Here is a 23,372-nt window from a genome sequence, read left to right as displayed (position 1 = left end):
GCAGACACATCCCAGCCAATCAGCAGCACTCCCTCCCTTCCACACCCTCCAACCTCCCTCCCAGCATCCATTTTCGATTCATTCGGAAGATGCATGCTTAGTGAGAGGAGGGAAAGTTTAGCTGCTGCTGATTACATAGGGAAATTGATAGCTAGGCTAGGGTATTCAGTGGCCACTACAATCCTGAAGGACTCATCTGATCTCTGCTGTAAGGACAGCACCCCAAAAAGCCCTTTTTAGGGCTAGAACATCAGGCTGCTTTTTTTTTTTTTTTTCCTGTGTAATGTAATTGCAGGTGCCTGCCTGCCAGCCTGTGTGTCAGGCTCACAGCATATACTGTGCCCACTTGCCCAGTGCCACAACTCATATCTGTTTTAACAATCGGTTAAGCTTTACATTTAAAATAAATATTATTTTTTCACTGTAATAGAAGAGCAGTTGCCTGCCTGCCAGCTTCTGTGTGAGGTTGGATGCCTTGCCCATTTGCACAGTCAGTGCCACCACTCATATCTGTTTTAACAATCGGTTAAGCTTTAGATTTAAAATAAATATTTTTTTTTCACTGTAATAGAAGAGCAGTTAGTTGTCTGCAAGCATCTGGGTGTCAGGCCTACTTCAGCGTGTGCTCTGCAGACCTGTGCCAGCGTGCTTTGACAGTTGCCAATCATATCTGGTGTCTCTTTCATTGGCGGATCCAGGGGGGGGGCAACGGGGCAATTGCCCCCCCCGAGATTCTCCCCTGCCGGCTAGTGCAGGGCTGGCATTGCCCAAGCGCCAGCCCTGCATTGTGCCTGCAGACCGGGAGGGAGATCAGTGATCAGAGATCTCCCTCCCCGGTCCACAGGCACATTACTGACAGCCGACCGGAAGGGGAGGGAGAGAGGACCCGGGAGCTGTTACCAGCAGCTCCTCCGGGTCCTCCTCTCGCGAGATTTGGAGCGTTGCCACGGTTACCACGGCAACGCTCCAAATCTCGCGAGAGTGAACTCTAGCCCTGGAGCGCGGGCTAGAGTTCACTGGAACCACTGGACCACCAGGGATTCCCCACTGGGACCACCAGGGATCCAGAAATGTCCCCCCTCCTCCTCAATAAAGGTAAGAAGGGAGGGGGGACATAAATATATTTTATTAAATACATTTTTTGTTTATTTTTATTAAAAAGCCCTCCTCCCCTCCCCCCCATACACACTGCCCCCATACCCACTGCCCCACATACCCACTGCCCCACATACCCACTGCCCCACATACACACTGCCCCACATACACACTGCCCCCATACACACTGCCCCCCATACACTGCCCCACATACACTGCCCCACATACACTGCCCCACATACACTGCCCCCATACACACTGCCCCCATACACACTGCCCAACATACACTGCCCCCATACACACTGCCCCCATACACACTGCCCAACATACACTGCCCCCATACACACTGCCCCCATACACACTGCCCAACATACACTGTCCCCATACACACACTGACCCCATACACACACTGACCCCATACACACACTACACACACTGACCCCATACACACACTACACACACTGACCCCATACACACTGCCCAACATACACTGCCCCCATACACACACTACACACACTGACCCCATACACACACTGACCCCATACACACACTGACCCCATACACACTGCCCAACATACACTGCCCCCATACACACACTGACCCCATACACACACTACACACACTGACCCCATACACACACTGACCCCATACACACACTACACACACTGACCCCATACACACACTGACCCCATACACACACTGACCCCATACACACACTGACCCCATACACACTGCCTAACATACACTGCCCCCATACACACACTGACCCCATACACACACTACACACACTGACCCCATACACACACTGACCCCATACACACACTACACACACTGACCCCATACACACACTGACCCCACACACACACTGACCCCATACATACACACACTGCCCCCATACACACAAACACTGCCCCCATACACACAAACACTGCCCCATACACACAAACACTGCCACCATACACACAAACACTGCCCCCATACACACACTGTCCCCATACACACACTGTCCCCATACACACACTGTCCCCATACACACACTGTCCCCATATACACACTGTCCCCATATACACACTGTCCCCATATACACACTGTCCCCATACACACACTGCCCCACAAACACTGTCCCATACACACACTTCCCCCTTACACACACTGACCCACAAACACTGCCCCATACACACACTTCCCCCTTACACACACTGACCCCATACACACACTGACCCACAAACACTGCCCCACATACAAACACTACACACACTGACCCCATACACACACTGCCCCCCATACACACACTGCCCCACAAACACTGCCCCCCATACACACACTGCCCCACAAACACTGCCCCCATACACACACTGCCCCACAAACACTGTCCCCATACAACACTGTCCCACAAACACTGTCCCCATACAACACTGTCCCACAAACACTGTCCCCATACACATACTGCCCCGCACACACTGCACACCTATACACACACAGTGCCCTACACACACTGCTGCCCCCCCATACACACATTGCCCCAAACACACACACAGTGCCCCCCATACACACACTGCCCCACACATACATACAGTGCCCCCCCATACACACACTGCCCCACACAGACATACAGTGCCCCCATACACACACTGCCACCCTTACACACTCACACTCACTTCACCGCTCACACACACACTGCACCTTTCACACACACTTCACCCCTAACACACACCACTTCTCCTATGCTCTATATCCCAGCAGACCCCAGGTAAGTTGTCAAACTGTTCTTAAACGGTATGACTACTTACTCTGGGGTGGGGTCCTGGCACTACTGGCACCATAACTACTACACTGAGCTGTAGTGGTTATTGTGCTAGGATTATTTTTTTTAAATAATCTACAAGTGCCCCTCCCGAGATCAGGCTCTGGATCCGCCACTGGTCTCTTTAGCGTGCTTTTACAAAGAAAAAAGGTTTCCAGTGTAAGCTAATAGCAGCCAGTCAGTGTCCTTCAAGCGGCTCTGTCAGGCCTTCCTTCAGCGTGTGCCCTGCACAACCCTGCCAGCGTGCTTTGACATCCTCTGAGCCGCTGTCTTCACCCAGCCAGCACCGCGTCGACCAAACGGTGCCGGCCGCGCACCAGGATGCTCCTCTAGCCTTCCTGTCAGGAGCCCTGTCCTCCTCACTGCCGGAACCATGCTGGGACTCAGCCGCTGGGGTGGTCAAGTTCTCCGCTCTGGACGCCACTCCAACGTAAAGGGGGGACCCACCGCCGCACCCGTCACTCCCAGCTGCTCCTGCAACGAGGCCATCCCCCGGTTTCGCACCGCCGCCCGGACACCCCCCAAAATTTCATCCAGAGATGCCATCTGAAAGAGAAGAAGAGAAACCCACACAGACCTGCAGACAACTGGTAGGTAAATGAAGGTTGTGATTAAAATGGCCACTAGCTAAGATGGCCGCTCTATATCCCCTTACACTCCACCCCCTTACAATCAGATTAATAACTCCCGCCCAGAATCAAGTTACACTTAACATGCCTACTCTCTGGCCCTGTCAACGCCCATTCCCCTATCTGCGCTGTTCCATGGGCTACATGCCACCTAATATATCCCACCCCTTGACAGGTGCCATCGTAACAATATAATTAATGTTATTAACTTCTCCTGTAAGTAGTTTTAATGTTGTGGTTGCTCAGTGTATGCAAATGTACTAACTAGTTTGACCTAGTGGAGTGCCCTAGAAACTGCCAGATAATGTATGATGTGTCAGATTGTGGAACCTACAAGACATTTCCAGTTTGCTTGGAATGTGCAACTAAGTGGACAAGGTGCTAAACTGTTTTGATCTGGTGAATGAATGGAAAGATCTGAAAAGGATGATGTGTCACATTGTGGAACCAATTGACAACTTCTAGTTTGCTAGGAATGTGTTACCACGTGGACCAGGGGCTAAACAGGTTTGCTCTGGTGGCTGAATGTAATGACAGAATGGCCGATATATAAGTAAAAAAAAAAAAAAAAAAAAAAAAAAAAAAAAAAAATATATATATATATATATATATATGTATATATATATATATATATATATATATATATATATATATATATACACACACATACACCACACCCAATGTATAAAGCTGCTCAACATAAAATAAAAACATATACTACATGTGGGACAGTGGCAGGTACTCCTGGCACAATAGCCACTACATAATAATATAGTGGTTATGGTGCTTGGAGGGTATTTTTTAATACTTACTGTAACATTCATAGCATGAATATCTTCACTAAGACAGCCAAAGATAGAAATATACCAGACTAATTTATAAACACAAAAACCAAACACAACACTACCCACATTATACATCAGATTTTTATTGACATTTCAAATGTTCAAATACTGAAATTATGGTCTTTTAGTAATAATTCATATGCGTTGATATTTTTAAAATATGTAGTGAAGTTTTAGATGACATATATTAAGTGCTTGGGTTCTAAGGTTACAGAAACATAATCCAGAAACTTTGTATAGTCAATCAGATTAAGAATGGATAGATGTAAAGCATTTCAGTGAATATGCTCTGCTTTTTTTCCCACATGTAATTGATGCTTATTTTATTTAACCCTAAATGCACATGCCGCCTTCTCAAAAACACTTAATTCATTTGAAATATTTTACCATGTCAATAGTTCCCACTTGAGGACAGTCTAAATACAAAACAGATGTTTTCTGTTCATTTTATTATGCCTTGCATTACAAAATTTAATTGAACTTATCTTCCTACATTCTGTGTCTCTTCACATGGACTGCAAATAATTTTATAAAGCCAAAATTGTTTCAAGATATTAATACTTAATATTGACATATTAGGCATACATGGCTGAATTTTGGTTGTCCTAATTATGTTCTCTGTTGCAGATGATTTCAGATTTGCTCATGGTGTCTAGCCATAAGAGATATTTTGGATTATTATGCTTAGACCATGAAGTTAATCTGAAAATATAACTTTTAATTTACATGTAATAATATCCACCAATAGAATCAGAAAAGTTACACATTTAAAACAGAAGATTATAGTACCACTGCAATGGTCATGAAAGTGTCATGTCAATGTCAAGACAAACTTCTTAGGCGAGCCCTATACTACCAGTTTACCTTGCTGCTTTAGTTAAAAGGCAATGAAAATAGAGAAATTAAATAGAGGGCATTTTGATGAATCACCACTAAATAACGAATCATAAATAGTGCAATAAAGTTATATAGTGAAAAAAATAAAACCCCTAATTAGTGGGAGGTTGCATGCAGGCCTCAATTCTGTTTGCTTTTATTCCCTTACTTCATACACTTCAGTTTTGTGGTTTTGTCTCACTAAAATTGTTTTATTCTGTCCCTGTTTGTTCTGGTTTGACGTTGTCTAGATCTACGATTTGTTTTCTGATTTTAGTGTACTTGATATCAGCTTTTCCTAATTACTCTATTTCTGCCAATACACCAGCTTAGAATAGTATTGTATTCTCTGGATCACTTGGCCGTGGCTCATCCTTTTTTACACTATACGGTAACCTGTCATCATGTAGCTATTATCACTTCACTGCCGAGTCTTTCGTATCCCATCTTCCACTATACCTTCTAACCCCAATAATTATACAACACCATTTTAATGGGTAAGGAAAATGACCACAGCTTTTTTTTTTTTTTTAAACAACTAGACAATATAACTCATGCCAGCTGCTGGGTTTACCCAGCAGACAGCTCACCTTAAAACAAATCTTTCCGAGCCTCTTCAGTCAGTCATTTGTACACGACCAAATCGGGTGCAGGAAAACAGCTTATGAAGCATAGCCTCTTCTACAGGGGAATGGATGCATCCTTCAGAAGCCTGCACTTGTTCTAAAACAATTGTAGATTATGCTAGCTTTAGTGTACCTATAATCTTAATTTTATTAATGACAGGAGGCGAGTATTTGCTTAAGTCTCTCTTTCCTAGTACTCCACAGCAGCACAGAAAACAACCAATCAGAAACATGTTAGTTACTATAAAACTCCCCTCCCCATGCATCATTCCCTCTTTCAAGCTGCGACAAAACAGAACAAAAGGCAGAAAATAATGGGGAAGAAACAAAGTCCTAGATACAATGAATACAACAATGTCCACCATCCGAGAAGAACTGCCAAACCTGAAAGCGTTGATGAACTGTAAACTGAAACGAGAGAAAAAAAGAAACGAACAGGTTGGTTATCCAATGAAATGTACTACGAACAACATGTAGGTACCCAATGTAGCAAACAAAATACCTTAATATGTAAATATTCCAACCCTACTTATGGAAATTAGACATAAGAACAAGTGACAGGTAGCAGAGACAACAAGCAGAGTTGCATATGTACCTGACAAACTCAAACTATAAAATTAAACAAGGGAGGGATAAGAACGGGCGGGAAATACTCGCCTCCTGTCATTAATTCAATTAAGATTATAGGTACACTAAAGCTAGCATAATCTACAATTTTATAACATGACAGGAGGCTTCGTATTTGCTGTTTTAACACTCAGTCAACAAATCAGACGCTGTTTGTCTCGCTGGTACCTATTCTGGGAGAACTAGAACAATCCCCAATGGACCCTCCAACTGAGAGAAGTGACCGTAGACTGATCAACGAAGATGCCAGCTGTCGATGTATCCCAAAATACGGGGAAAAACTCCATCCACTGTTAATCCATTGTACATGGGATCACGATCTGTTTCCTAGCAGACGTCCATGAACTGCCAAGCTGACCTAATAGTCCTTTCCCTGTAGGTGTAAAACAACAAGGGTTATCTGTGTATTTAGGATCACGATAAGGACCGCCACCAGGTCTCAACCTTGATGTGGAAGAGGGCTTCTTCGATCGTGCCGGAATCACCAGGCGATGTGGCCTTGTAGACAAAATTCCAACCTCCGGTGATGTGTCTGAGTCAATCACCAATTCCGTAACCGAACCGAATAGTCTAATCGTTCCCTCATGACCTACCCGGTGAGTGGTCTTGTCCGAGAATGAACCTACTATTCCGGCAAGTGTTTCCAGTACTCCAAATGGACTGCGTAACCCGCAACCGTGGTAGACCAAGTTACTCCTAAGGGACGTCCCATCCGAGTCCAAACACTGAACTAATGCAGCGAAACGTTGATCGACTACTCTGGAAGACTGTGAATCCTGGATATAACCAAAAGAGGGAAACAAAAGTAAAGGATGAGATTTCCATCCAATTTATATCTTTGTCGGGGAGCGACAAATGGTCCGGATCCAAGGGTAATAGGGCCCTGCATAGACAAAGTAGCGTCCTCCGTGCCGTATTTACGTGGTGGATCGCAAAGGCTTCGAAATCCAATCGAAGTGTAGGCCGGCTGACGAAAAATGAAACGGCCCTGGTGAGCGGGTCTGGAGCAGGACTTCCGTCCGTGAGACTGGCGACTGATTAGGGAGAGAGTGAATAATCTGATTAATCATCTGTACGATCCTGTTCCATGTCCGATTTGTTAAAGTTCGTGGAGGAACTCATGGTCAGCACGCCACCTTCAAGGTATGGCATAAACTAGGGAGATCTTAGGTCTCTGTATCCCTGACTGTCCGGTTACGTATGTTCATGAGTAGGCCTTAGGCCAAGGGACCCAGGAATGTGAATTCGAGAAACGAGCTATAAGAACACATTCCTTCATAGCCTTGAGTCCCGCGAACTCTTAGCGATCTCAAATACGCAGGTAAAACGTAAAGTCCCATCACTAACGACAGGTAACTCCAGAGAACAGGTATAGAGAACAAACGAGGTCCTAGCTTCAACCGACCGACGCAGAGGCCGTCCAGTTTGGGAACGTCGGCAGTCATATCCGAGTCTGCTACAGATCCTGAGCATTACTCCAGCTGTAGGTTGTGTCCCGACTTTGTGACGTCTGTGTAGAAGTTGGTGTACACAGGGTCCCCCCCCCCAGAGCCCAAGCAGGTCTCCTTGATGGTAGATGAATAGGTGGGTTAGCAGAAACCCACAATCAAGATGGTTCCCGTGAGGGATAAAAGCATAGAAGGAGGGACCTTCATAACTGAATCATGTTCTCAGAGGAGTAGAGGTAGTCCTGTCATCTATCCCAAGGTTGTTAATGACCAGGGGACCCAAAGTCGACCGAAGATTCTGTTCTTTCCATGCGATCTATGCGTATGGTGTGCCTGCTGCCCGGGTAATGGGCCTTCCCCAGTCTTGTCACCCGAGTAAGGCAGTGCACGTAGTGAGAGCATGCCCCTCTTTTTTTGAAGATTTAATGATCTTATTACAGACATTGAAAACTGTAAAATGGGAAGACCAGTTTCTGCTTGTGACGTGTAAATAAATATCAATAGAGAATCACTAAAGGGTTTTAACTATTGTAAAAATTGTATGGGGTGTAAAATCTTGGAGAATAGGGAAAAGAAAATTATAACTTTTACTTCACATTCCAATTTAAGGCAATATACAATAAGGTCATTTATGCAAAAACAAAAATGTTATATATGTGCTCGAGTGCCCGTGTGGGCTACAATATGTGGGTAAAACCACTAGATGTGTGGCCAGTAGGGTACGAGAACACATATATATCATTAAGAGAGGGTTTAAAAACCATAGTGTTTCCCTACATTTTTTGGAATGTCATGGGAAAGATCCAAAAGGGATGACATTTTATGGAATTCAAAATATCACCCGCCGTTGGAGAGGAGGTGATGTAAACTCAGCCCTAAGTTCATGTGAAATGAACTGGATCTTTAATCTAGATACTCTATCACCCAAAGGGTTAAACTGTGACTTTGAGATGAGTGCACTAATAAAATATATGATGTGGGAATTTAGAAGAATATATGTGAGATTTATATTTATGCTAACTATCTTTCTCCTTTTTTAGAAAATCTTTTGTAATTCGAAATAAATATGTTTTTAGTATATTTTAAATAGAATCATTGAGAGGTGCATAAGAGTAAGGATTTATTTTAGATATCATATAATTTGTTTGAACATTTTTTTAAGTGATTTAAGTAATTTTTGTATATATAAGTAACTTCTATAGAGATAAGATTTATATATAATAGTTTGAATATGATTTGGAACTTTTAATATGAAGGACATTTGCGAGTACTAATGTGTAAAAGTAAAACCCAAATCCGGATTTTCAAAAATGGCGCTGCCAATAATTGCATCCAGGATGTATGTAGAGAGATGATGTTGGACGGAAAACGGAAACACGTGATCAATCCGAGACGGAAATTAAAAGAGGCGCGAGAAAAAAGTGGGCGGCAAAGGACCGGTTGGCGCCAAAGAGAAGTGATCAGATGGGGTATTTAAAGAATGTATGGGCAATTGCAAGACACACTTTGAAAAAGACCATCAGGTCGAAAAGCGTTATTGCTACCTTTTTATTGTTTTTTTTTATTGAGTTTGATTAAACTACTTTTATATCTTGGAACTCTGGATCTGCATATTATTCTTTTGCTGACTCCTGCTACCAGTCGGAAAAATTGCATTAGTGGAAGGAGTGGATGTGTATCCGAAAGGAAAATTGTGAGTTGGCAATTTTAAAACCACCAATAGAGTGAATGCACCAAACAGTATTATGCTATGCATTATCTTTTATATTTAGGTGGAGTATATGTGATATGAAGAACAAGTATCAATAAGTATTATGTTTGTTATACTTTTGGTATCACACACTTTTTAGAGCGCCCCCTATCTGTATTCTTTTCAATTACTGTGTCTGTGCTTTTTAAAGTGTTTTTTAAACACTGGGGATGTCACACTTATAAGGAGAGTTACTTAGAACACCTCACCTCACTTGTACTTTGTGTGTTAAGAGATTGCTGTACTAGAGTGCGATAGTTTGTTTGATATAGCGTAGATCATACTAAAACCTGCACTCTTGTAATAACTGAGGCACCTCCGTTTGCCGTACTGTCTCCAGGAGTTCATCTAATAGGGAGGTATAGGGTCACCAACAAAATGGGTCGATCCTGGGAGCTGTACCCCAGATGGGAAGTTCAAACAGCCCCTACACTGTCCATAAAGTCTCCGGGTAGCATGTAAATAAGGTTTGGAAACTCGCCTGTTAATACCTCAGTGGGTATTTCTTGCGTGGGATGCAGTGGTACGGACCCAGCAGGTCCATTAGAGGAGGTGAAATAGAGAAATCCAGTCTAAACACTTATACCCTGCACGATCAGGTAGCCCTCTATAACCAAATCCGTAGCACGGACGTTATATTAAATGGAGGGGTTCTCTCCCCTTACCCAGTCATTGTGAAGTATCGTCTCCATTGCATACTGGTGAGGTACTATACCCCTGTACAAGAGCTGAAGCATCCGTGGTAAACCCGGCACGTACCATCATGTTGAATCGGATGTAGGAGGGATGCCCCTCAATGCAGGCATTGTCGTCCTGTACCGGAACTAGCCTGTGTGATGAACAAAGGGAAGGCACCGTAGTGCGTGAGTGAATGAGAGAGCCGCACTCTCTAATAATGTAATTGAACTCTGTGTCAGCATCAGGCGGATAGCAGTAGCGGGCCGAATGTAACGAAAATATACCCCAACTCGCAGGATTCAACTCAACAAAAGGCAACACAGAGGAGAGATACGTCTACCGAACCTTAGAATGGCCAGACTCGGCGTATATGAGAGGAGACAGAGTCAGGAATGATCCGAGGTCAAGGGCACAAAGAGACAGCGTAAACTAGGACTAGCCGGGGTCTGGTACACAGTAAACAGCAAGCCGGCAAACAGAACAGATAAGGATAAAGAGATAACGTAGTCAGAAACAAAGCCAAGGTCAATGCGAAGAAACACAACTGAACACAACAAGCGCTAAAGGGAACTGCAACAGAAACCACGATAGGGCAAGGACTAAGGGAAAAAAGGTGAGCATAAGTACCTGTTGCGGACCGTTTCAGCATAAAAGGGAATAAAATCCGTTTAGGCGATAATCCCCTTTTTCCTAGACCAGCAGCTGCTGCAAGCACCAATCTCCCGGACTGCAAACTGTACAAATCTTCCAACTCCCGAACTGGAAACACACGAACCCTGGAATAGCTGAACAGGAAAAGCATACAATCCGCTTACACTCCTGGCAGTCAGCATACAATCCAATTCCCCCAAAGAACGAGACGACACATCGCTTTGAGGGTTAAGCAGGAACTGAGGACTGGCTCATCCAGCCTGGCTTTTATTTCCAACTCACGCATACAGGCCACACCCAGGGGGAGGCATAAAAGAACCAATGACATAGATGTTACCTCCCACACATCCCCTCCCCTTAGTGTGACACATAATCCCATTATGCATACAGTTTAAAATATACTTTTACACAATTTTCCTAACTCTAAAACCATACATCACATTCACATAAAAATACATATCCACAATCAATCCATTCAGGGGAACAACATATTAAAAAATGGCATGGATCAGACCAGGGGTTCAAAAGTTAGTAAAGTATCTTTTAAAACCCCTAGCTTCCCAGCTCAGACTGTTTTTTACAGAGCCTTCTCTGTGCTGGAGAAGTAATCTAATTATCTCCAGCACAGAGACAGACTCCATTAACCACATGGTTACAGAAAGACATAAAACACTTTAAAATACAGAAAGTTACTTTTTAACCATAACACACAGACATTTCACATATCCCCAGATAGCTGGGATCTGAGCGCACAAAACTACCGAATTGGCGCAGATCCTATTCACACAGTACAATTGCCATGGAGCTAAAGTCTTTCCCATAGTCTTTCATTATATGAATAGGCTCCATGGTATAGCTATCTGGGGTATCACATTCCCATAAAGTCTGGTCCATAGTCCAAAGGCAGCAGGCGGGCAACCAGGCTTCTCCAGTTCACAGTGGCGAAGTTGGTTTCGCCACAATTCTCCCCTTTACCAATTAGACTAACAGGGTACCTGACCTCCTGCCGGTCAGTGCCCTGGTTAGTCCAGCAACCCACCCACAAAACAGAAACAGCAGAGCAGCCCACCCACAATAGACAGTTACTACACCTGGGTGAGGGAGAATTTTGTCCAGGTTCAGGTGCCTCACCACGGCTGTGTGGGGGACTGGTAGGCTGCCTTGGTAGGTTGCTGAGGGGGCATGTCTCTGATCTTGAAATCCATGTGTTTTTAGATGTTCAACAATCCTATCCTTTAACATGGTTTCCATCACTTTCCCCACTACTGAAGTAAGGCTTACTGTCCTATAGTTGCCCGACTCCTCCCTATTACCTTTCTTGTTAATGGGCACAACATTCGTTAACTTCCAATCTTCTGGGACTTTTCCTGTTAACAATGATTGGTTAAATAAATCTGTTAATGGTTTTGCTAGTACACCACTAAGATCTTTTAATAGCTTTGGGTGTATTCCATCAGGTCCCATTGACTTATTTGTCTTTACTTTTGACAGTTGAAATAGAACCTCTTCCTCTGTAAACTCACATGTAATAAATGACTAATTTATCCTTTTTCTTAACTGAGGTTCCTTTCCTTCATTTTCATCTGTAAATACCGAACAAACATATTCATTGAGGCTGTCAGCTAGACCTTTATCCTCTTCTACATACCTTCCTTCTTTTGTTTTTAATCTAACTAATCCTTGTTTTACTTTTCTTTTCTCATTTATGTATCTAAAAAAAAGTTTTGTCCCCCTTTTTTACTGACTGTGCTATTTTCTCTTCTGTGTGTGATTTGGAAGCTCTTATAACTTGCTTAGCCTCTTTCTGCCTAATCTTATAGATCATTTTGTCTTCCTCACTCAGGTATTTTTTTATAATTACTAAATGCTAACTTTTTGTTTTTTACTATTTTTGCCACATCTGCGGAGTACCACAGTGGTTTCTTGAATTTTTTGCTTTTACTGACAAGCCTAATGCAATTTTCTGTTGCCTTCAGTAGTGCAACTTTTAAATAATCCAATTTCTCTTGGACTCCATTTAAATTGCTCCAGTCTGGTAGTGACTCCTTTACACATATTCTAATGTTAGAAAAATCTGTTTTTCCAAAGTCTAAAACTTTTGTTTTTGTGTGGTGTGACACTGTTCTTATATTAAACCACACTGACTGATGATCACTGGATACTAAACTTTCACCTACAGTAATATCTGATACCAAATCTTTATTTGTTAACACTAAATCTAGTATGGCCTCTTTACGAGTTGGCTCCTCAATGACTTGTTTTAGAGGCAATCCCAGTAGGGAGTTTAGAATATCTGTGCTCCTGGCACAAGCAGCTATTTTTTTCAATTCACATCAGGAAGATTAAAGTCACCCATGATGATAACTTCATTGTCATTTTAGCTATTTCCTCAATTAGTAGATTATCTAACTCTACATCGAGTATTCTGGTATACCCAGGGGCGTACCTAGAGCATTTGGCACCCGGGGCTGGTCCTATTTTTGGCACCCCCCCCCCAACTTTAAATGTAAAAAACAATCCAATTTTTTTTAAATGTATTTAGCACTGATCAGTGTTTGTGTGTGAATGTATGCATGGTTTTATATGAAGTATGTGTGAGTGAATGTAGGGGTGTGTTTGTATGTAGTGCTGGTGTTTGAATGCAAGCATGCATTTGTGTGTTGTGTGGTATTTGAATGCAGTGATGTGGTTATATATATAATGGTGGGGTTTGTATGTAGTGTTGAACGTTGAAATGCGTGAGTATATTTGTGTGTAGTGTTGGTGAGATTTTGAGATGTCTGTACATATACACATACACGGACATACACACGCGCAGAAACACTGTGCTCTGCATGCTGGCATCTGTCAACACATTTGCATATAATTCACATTAGCAACCCAGATTTCTTGTTGTGGGCTGGCTGACACCTCTTAACTTCGATCTTTGTTTAGAAGATAACTCCCCTATTTGCTATCCTTATGTGGGCTTGCAATATTTAAGGACACCAAATAAGGGAACTATCTGCTAAACAGCACCCTCATTTGGTATCTTTAAATATGGAAATCTCGCATACGGCACCAATTCAGGGAATCATCAACTAAACAGCTAAAGGATCAAAATTTAAAAAGCCGGGGGGGGGGGGCGGAGCCTAGCTTCCTAGCAGAGTGGACGTGCTGCACAATAGCTCCTGCAAGCCAGCAACTAAAACGGGGGATATACCCCAAATCATTGCACGCACACCGCTGGGAAGGTGACTACAGAGTGGGGGAGACCCAGGAAAATGTTTTGATACCAAACTTGTACCCGCAACTCACCGGGTCCCCACGATTCCAGCTTGAGGCCTAGCTGCGACCGAGCCAGGGAGAGGCGGCCGCTCTCCTGGTTGGTAACCTTGCAGATGGAAACATCACCGTACTCACCTCTAACACCCCCCCCCCTCTGGACCGGTGGGGGTTATCCCGGTCCTTGCTGGGTGCCACAGGCAGCCGGACAACATTACCTCCAATCACCATGAGGCAGCAAGGTACACCCAAGATGGCGGAGGATGGCGGCTGGCACAAGCGAACGCAGACCCTATGCACCAAGCATCCCCAACACAGCCTGCGGCGCCTGGATGCTCACTTCAGCCAACACGGGGCTAAACAGTGAACCAAACAGCTAGCAGCCCAGACGCCGCGGTCAGGGGCGTATTAGCCGCAAGGCAAACAAGGCATTTGCCTTGGGCGGCATTTTCCAGGGGGCGGCAAAAAACGCCGCCCCCAAACGCCCAGGGCAAATGCCTTGTTAGCCTTGCGGCTAACTGGGCTGCCGGTCGGGCTGATGGACTGGGCGGGCGGCCGGCGAGGGAGCTCTTCCTCTGAGCTCTCTGCTCAGCTCCCTCGCGCGCCGCACAGTGAGGCTGGGAGGCGGAGCCGGAATATGACGTCATATTCCGGCTCCCAGCCTCACTCTGCGGGCGGCGCGCGAGGGAGCTGAGCAGAGAGCTCAGAGGAAGAGCTCCCTCGCCAGCCGCCTACCCGCCAGCGCACAGCAGCCCGACCGGCAGCCACTGGACCACCAGGGAGAAAGAGACCTCCCCCCAGCATTCCCAAAGGTAAGGAGGCTGGGGGGTAGGTTAAATTAATTATATATTATATATTATTATATTATAGTATATATTATATTATATATATATATTTTATATATTATTATATTATATAATATATTATATTATATATTGTATATATTATATTATTATATTATATATTTTATGATATATTATTATATATAATATATTATTATATTATATAATATATTATTATATTATATAATATATTATTATATTAGATATATTAAATATTTTATATATTTTATATATTATTATATTATATATATTATATATTATATATATTATATTATATATTATATTTATTATATATTATATTGTATATTATATATTAGAGAGTGTGTGTGTCTGACAGAGAGTGTGTGTGTCTGCTAGTGAGTGTGTGTGCCTGACTGTGTGTGTCTGTTAGCTAGTGTATGCGTATCTGTCAGTGAATTTGTGTGTGTGTGTGTGTATTTAGAAGGCGGGACGGGGGGAAGGGTTGGGTGGGGGTGTCGCGGGGGGGGGGGGGGGGGGGGGAGAGGGGCGCCTGAGTTTTGTCCCGCCTAGGGCAGCACAAAACCAGGATACACCACTGGCCGCGGTATGCAGAAGCCTGCACGGGTGAAAGGTGCAGAAAGCGCAGGGAGACCGCGACAACGGCTTACCGTGACCTGCTGGAAGGCACACGCGACTACCCCACAGAGGGAATTGGCTGACGACATCGCGGCATGGCAGGGCTTGGGGCCACTGCTGGAACTGTGATTCTAAGCGAGCAGACGACCACGCACTGAGCCCTCCAAACCAGAGTGAACTATTTATACTTTATACTGAAGCACATGCCTAATAGTTATACTCTGCATCTGAGTCTTGTACTTTCCTTTTTGAGCCATACCATGCATAGCTGTATATCTGCACCCAGCGATACCGTAACCTAGCTTTGAATCACTAATTTGTCAAACCTACTTTATCAATATGCTGACACTGCCAGTTTCATAGCCTGTTGTAAAACATATACCTAAAGCTTGGCTAGTCTAACGTTTATCTGTTGCTCCACTCTATGCTTAACTCTCTAAATGTGCATGTCAAATATACAGTACAGCTCAGCCAGAGGACTGCCTTTGGGGCACCTCAGGCCTATATGTCATTCTATATTGCACTGCAAAAAAAATAAAAAATTTAAAAAGCCCTTTTTTAAAAAAAATATTTTCAGTTGTTTAGTAGATAAACCCCTTATTTGTTATCCTTATATTAGATTGCAATATTTAAGGACACCAAATAAGTGAGCTATCAACTAAACACATACACAGAGATACACACAATCACACACATAATCACAGATATACACAAACACAATCACAGACCCACACACATACAATCACAGACACACAATCACACAAACATTACATACATACACACATTTAATAAATAAGAGGTCCACCCAGCCTCCCTACCTTGCTCTAGAAGGGCTGGAGTGGATCCACAGTCCCTGGTGGTCAGTGGTTGCTGCTGGGATCTCTGTGGTCTTCCTGCACAGGTCCCTCGCATGCCCTGTAATGACGCTGAGGCCGCGATGACACCATATCCCGGCTGCCGTCTCACTGCTGGGCGAAGACCGTCAGACACAGTCAGATGCACACAGTCCCACACACAGTCACAGGCAGACAGTCACACATACACACACACACACACAGTCACAGACAGTCTCACACACACACAGAGTCACAGACAGACAGTCACACAGACAATCACAGGCAGACAGTCACTCACACAGTCACGGACAGACAGTCGCACACACACACACACACACAGTCACACAGACAATCACATGCAGACAGTCACACACACACACACAATCACAGGCATATAGTTACACACACACACACACACAGTCAAAGACAGTCACAATCACAGTTACACACAGCACACACACTCTCACTTACTGTAAGCTTGGGCTGGAGGAGGAGTGGATTCAGTCCCTCTGGCTCCTGTGCTGTAGTTGGGGAAGCAGGGACTCCTTCCTGCTTCCCCTCTGTGTGCAGCAGAGAGAGGCTGAATGTAGCTCCGCGCCAGCATCCGGCTTGGCTCCGCCCCCACGGCCGTTTTAGCTCCGCCCCCAACTCTCTGTGCAGCCAGGTTTCCTGCTTGCTTCCAGCCCCTGCGTGTGAGCTGTGTCGGCTGCCCGGCGCCCCTGCTGCTATGGCACCCGGTGCAGCCACACAGCTCACAGAATAGCAAGCCTGGCCAGCCCTGGTGGCACCCCCCTGCCTGATGGCACCCGGGGCGGACCGCCCCCCCCGCCCCCCCCTTAGTACGCCACTGGGTATACCTAGTGTATGCACAGAGGAGAGGGAGTCTAACTAACACTACGTCGCTCACACTGGAAAACAAAATAGGGATTCACAAAAACCTATAAAAACTAATAGAAGGACAACTCTCTAAGAGATAGTGTATATAGACCAGGAGCTGACTAGTGATAATGGCTTAGTGAAATGATTGTAGTGTAGAATCTTAGAATAAATGAAATAAAATAAGGTACTGTGCCTTTAAGAGGTATAAAATAAAATAGAATAAAAAATGATGGAAATTTAAAAAATAGATGGACAGAGAATGTAACTGATAAACATCAGAATGGAGGTAGAATTGAAGTATGTGTTTTCTTCCAGAATGGACCACCAATAGGATTTACAACGTTAAAAGTACTTATGACCTTCCCATCTATTATGTATTACCATTAATGAATGTTCAAAATATATTTCTTTGCACTTCCACATTTTTTACATTTTATGTTTTGCATATCCCTTTAAGAAGGCAAACGGAACAAGGGAACACATTCATATATATCCCACACAATATGATCTTATTTGGTGAGACCACAACACCACATGGAAAGTTTTATTCCTCTTACACAGTCATAAACAATATATAATTACACATGTTTCTTTCTAAGAATCCACATCCCTTTATTCACTATCTCTATCTGCATATATTCGTGTACATTTTGAATCGTTTGATCTTATACCATTAATGTATATACATATCATTAATTGTGAAACACTAAGATGTGTCAAATGTATCAATCCGTGGTAGATTCTCTTTATTTTCATATTTATATTTATATATATATATGTATTAGCTTGTACCAATTTATATATTTTTAGTCCTGTATTTGTATTTTAATCCGGCCATGTAATGATATGTTTGCTTTGGATATGAATGTAATTTGTGCACTGTTAAAAACATTTAATACAAATGTTTTATTAGCAAATTGAAAGAATATTATCAGCAATTAAAACATCTGTATAAAAGGATAGACTGAAGCAACAGACCACATTCCGTCTCTGAAGAAGTAGGGCTACTCCTACGAAACGCGTAAGACAGACCCATAAGGCAGGATACAGATTAACTACACCAGCAGAACGTCATCCCACACAAGCAACCCTTGGTGAACAGGTATACCGAAATCGCCGATCTTGTCCGTCCCCTGGAGTGAGGTCCTGTTGGGACGAGCACACGGACGCACGCCGTCCTCACCGGCAGCTGCATCCAGCAGGCTAGTTGGTACTATTCAATCCACGTCCATCCTCAGCCGATCCGAGGGTTCACATCACCAATTGACATTCTTCAGACTGGTAATACCATCATGGACTGTTCCTGATATATATTTTATGGTTTTTACATAATTTTCGTTAATAAACTGGTTTCTTTTATTTGACCCAGTTTCTGCAAATCATTGCAATTTACTTCAGTCTACAGCGATATATTCATTGCTCTAAGCAAGCAGTTCCATATACTTTGTTGCTATTCTATCTTATTTTGTTTTCATCTTTGCTGATACAAAGTATAATATCTAGTGGAAGTGTCATTTCACCCTGTATCTTTCAGGGTTAGAGACACCAACACTGCACATTGATACATACGCTTATTTCATTTTATTTGATTCTATTTTTTTCTACTTTCTACCATCCATTTCATTACTACCTCTACTCTGATGTCTATTAGTTATATTTTTAATCCATTAACTCTTTAACGCCAACTCTTGTTTTATATCTCTTAAAGGCACAGTACCCCATCTATTTATTTGTGCACTGTTAAAAACATTTAATAAGAATGTTTTATTAGCAAATTGAATGAATATTATCAGCAATTAAAACATCTGTATAAAAGGATAGACTGAAGCAACAGACCACATTCCGTCTCTCAAGAAGTAGGGCTACTCCTACAAAACGCGTAACACAGACCCATAAGGCAGGATACAGATTAACTACACCAGCAGAACGTCATCCCACACAAGCAACCCTTGGTGAACACGTATACCGAAATCGCCGATCTTGTCCGTCCCCTGGAGTGAGGTCCTGTTGGGACGAGCACACGGACCCACTCCGTCCTCACCGGCAGCTGCATCCAGCAGGCTAGTTGGTACTATTCAATCCACGTCCATCCTCAGCCGATCCGAGGGTTCACATCACCAATTGACATTCATCAGACTGGTAATACCATCATGGACTGTTCCTGATATATATTTTATGGTTTTTACGTAATTTTCGTTAATAAACTGGTTTCTTTTATTTGACCCATTTTCTGCAAATCATTGCAATTTACTTCAGTTTACAGCAATATATTCATTGCTCTAAGCAAGCAGTTCCATATACTGTGTTGCTATTCTATCTTATTTTGTTTTCATCTTTGCTGATACAAAGTATAATATCTAGTGGAAGTGTCATTTCACCCTGTATCTTTCAGGGTTAGAGACACCAACACTGCACATTGATACATACGCTTATTTCATTTTATTTGATTCTATTTTTTTCTACTTTCTACCATCCATTTCATTACTACCTCTACTCTAATGTCTATTAGTTATATTTTTAATCCATTAACTCTCTAACGCCAACTCTTGTTTTATATCTCTTAAAGGCACAGTACCCCATCTATTTCATTCTGAATTTTTAAATTATATGTGTGTATTTCTTATGTGCAATATCTACTTCAATTCTACCTCCATTCTGATGTTTATCAGATACATTCTCTGTCCATCTATTTTTTAAATTTCCATCATTTTTTATTCTATTTTATTTTTATAACACTATCAGTTGCCATTATTGCCACAAGTTCATGGATCTTATTCCCTAAACTGTGAGCATTTGTAGACATGACTCTAAGCTTATAACTTTTTAACACACTTGCTACAGGCACCTTCTGTCCTTGTTTTGGGGGACAATTGGATTGATGTTTTATCACCCTTTTGCCCCCCTCCTAGTTTAAATACATCCTAGCAAAACCTCTGAACTGCTCACTGAGAACATTTGTTCCCTTTTGAGAAAGATGCAAACCATCTTTTTTGTACAGTTGTACCTCTCTGACACACACACACACAAATACTGCACCCCTCTCTCTCTCACACACACACACACACTGCATCTCCCCACACTTACTGCATCTATCCCACAGGCACAAACACACTGCACCCCTCTTGCACACTCACTACACCCCTCTTATACACGGCACAACTCAAACACACACATTTCACCTGTCTCAGACACACACTGCATCACACACACAGTGCACCCCTCTCACATGTACACACACTGCACCCCTCTTTCACACACACACACACTGCATTCCTCTAACAAGTAAAGACACATTTTAAAAATGTATTTGTATGTGCGCACTGTTTCTTCATCTGTATTATGCACTGCTCTAACATACAAAGTGCACCTCGCATATACACTGCACCACACACACACACACACACACACACACACACACATACTTCACTCCTCACACACACACTCTGCACCCCTTACACACACTGCACCTCTCACATACACATTTCATCCCCTGACACCACTACACACATTACATTCCAGACACACCAACTACATTATACTTATACACACACACACACACTGAATCTCTGATACACACTCTGGTGTAGCGGCTACCCCATGTTTCAACCGCTGGAGGGGTTTCAACCGCTGGAGGGTGTCCTTTTCCCGATCAGTGAGGAGGATTCTCAGCATCCAGTTGTGTTCCAAGTGAAGAAGCTCTTACAAGAGCTAGTGTGAATAGCTGTATAGCGGTTACCCCCAATAAGAGACAGGACTCTAGATTGAGGGTGAAGTAGAACTGAGGTTTAATGACACACACTATGCTTTTATGCAGTGCTCCCCTGCAAGGGAGACACCCACAGGCAATTAGACATTAACCAATCAGACAATGGTTACATCCCACAGATTCCCTCCCCTCTGCTTGGGAGATAATTGAGTTTCTTACTGTATCTACTCAATTGTCTCCAAGCTAAAACTTATACTTTTATATGCATTTTTATAATTTTATGATTTTTCATCCTACATGAATAAAACATATATTTTTATGAACAACGCAACTTGGGGACAAACATATTCAAAATTCGTACAAATCCGTTCAGTGGTTCCAGAGATATTGAAAAGTCTCTTTGGACCGACCGCACGCCTGTTTGCATGCCCAAAACAGTTCCACAGATTCAGGCTGTGCGGTCGGTCTATTTCTGCCTTGAAGTCAAAGTGTCAAAGTAAAACAGGGTTAACTTTCCGTGGTGGTCATTAGTTGAGTGGCAGTCTATTTTACATGAAAAAGATGACAAAGTCCCATTCGAACGTGTGTTCGACTTTTCTAATGGGACTCAGTCTCCAGCCGCAGTGTCGAAGGGTAGGGGAAGGTACGGTTCAGCGGTGTTCGTTCAAATGTGTGGCTGATTTCCGTTCCAGGGATTCAACGGCACACACCGCTGACCGCGTTCAACTGCATTAAAATGGCCGCCGCCACATGTTTGATTGTCTAATGGCGGGCACTTCGGCTGTATCCGAAGTGCCATATCAAACGTACTCATTCTTTGTACAACACAGTTAAAGGGCCAGAAACAGTTTTTGTTCTTAGGTGCAGGGCAATGTGGATGATGGCAGGAAAACAAAAGGTAGTGGTTCCCATGTAACATAGTAGGAGGCTGGTACAACATATATTACAGATTCAACGCAAAACAGGGGGCTCTGTTACATGGCTCCCTCTTTGTGGAACACTCCAGCAGACCCGGTTTGATCCTTTTCAGGTCAACTGGAGGCTGTCTGGATGACAGATTATGGTCTGAGTTCAGTCTGGCAGGACAGCCCATCCGCGTTACCGTTTTGTTTCCCGGGGCAGTATTGGATGTTAAAATTATAGGGCTGTAGGGCTAGGCTCCATCTTAATAATCGTCCATTGTCTCTGGCCACTCTGTTCAACCAAACCAGGGGGTTGTGGTCCGTGACTAAGGTGAATTCTCGCCCATACAAATAGGGGGTGAGTTTTTTAAGCACCCAAACCAAAGCCAAACATTCCTTTTCGACTGCCACATAGCTCACTTCCCGGGGTAATAGTTTGCGGCTGATGTAAGCGACCGGGTGTTCTCCTCTGTCCTCGCCCACTTGGTTTATAGCTGCCCCCAGTCCGAACATGGAAGCATCTGTGAGGACGTTAAATCGTTTGTTAGGGACTGGTGCAGCCAACACAGGAGCATGTACAAGGGCGTCTTTCAGGGCTTGAAAAGCAGATTCACAGGCGGGAGACCACAGCACCTGTGTGGGAAGGTTCTTTTTTGTGAGATCAGTCAGGGGCTTAGCTAAGGCGCTGTAGTCTGGTACAAACCATCTGCAGCTTCTATCTTGGCAGGCTCTGCCCGCTCTTGCCCACACCCGACCCAAATACTGGACTTCCGCAATGCTTATATGGCATTTGTCTGGCTTCAGAGTCAGGCCAGCGGCCTGAATCTGATCTAGCACTGCCCCCACATGCCTCAAGTGCTCTTCCCAGGACTCGCTATAGATCGCAATGTCATCCAGGTAGGCACAAGCGAAATCCTGGAAGCCATCAAGGAGTCTATGCACCAAGCGTTGGAACGTGGCTGGGGCGTTTTTCATCCCGAATGGCATGACTCTGAATTGGTACAAGCAAAACGGGGTGACAAAGGCCGATTTGGGGATTACCTCCTCGGCCAGGGGAATCTGCCAGTACCCCTTACAGAGGTCGATGGTGGTCAGATATTGTTCCCTGGCAATGTGATCCAATAACTCATCCACCCGGGGCATCTGTCACAGTTTTTTTATTTAGCCGCCGATAGTCCACACAGAACCGAGTAGTCCCATCCTTCTTTGGTACTAGGATTACTGGCGATGCCCAGGGACTATTGGAGGGCTCAATGACTTTTAACCTCAACATTTCCTAGATCTCTTCCCTCATACCGGCTCTGACGGCGTCAGGTA

The 23,372-nt window shown here is 43.6% G+C and overlaps 1 long non-coding RNA gene across 1 annotated transcript in view; it reads right to left on the bottom strand.

The window, feature by feature from the left end:
• Positions 1-2,554: 2,554 nt before the first annotated feature.
• Positions 2,555-23,372, bottom strand: part of LOC134607975 (uncharacterized) — a 911,454-nt gene continuing 890,636 nt past the window's right edge. Inside the window, exon 3 of the long non-coding RNA XR_010090703.1 lies at positions 2,555-2,590. This is a non-coding gene — a long non-coding RNA (uncharacterized LOC134607975). The remainder of the gene's footprint in view (positions 2,591-23,372) is intronic.

The sequence above is a fragment of the Pelobates fuscus genome, chromosome 4, assembly GCF_036172605.1.
Source record: "Pelobates fuscus isolate aPelFus1 chromosome 4, aPelFus1.pri, whole genome shotgun sequence".
In the NCBI taxonomy this organism is placed as follows: domain Eukaryota; kingdom Metazoa; phylum Chordata; class Amphibia; order Anura; family Pelobatidae; genus Pelobates; species Pelobates fuscus.
This window is presented reverse-complemented; position numbering and strand designations above follow the sequence as displayed.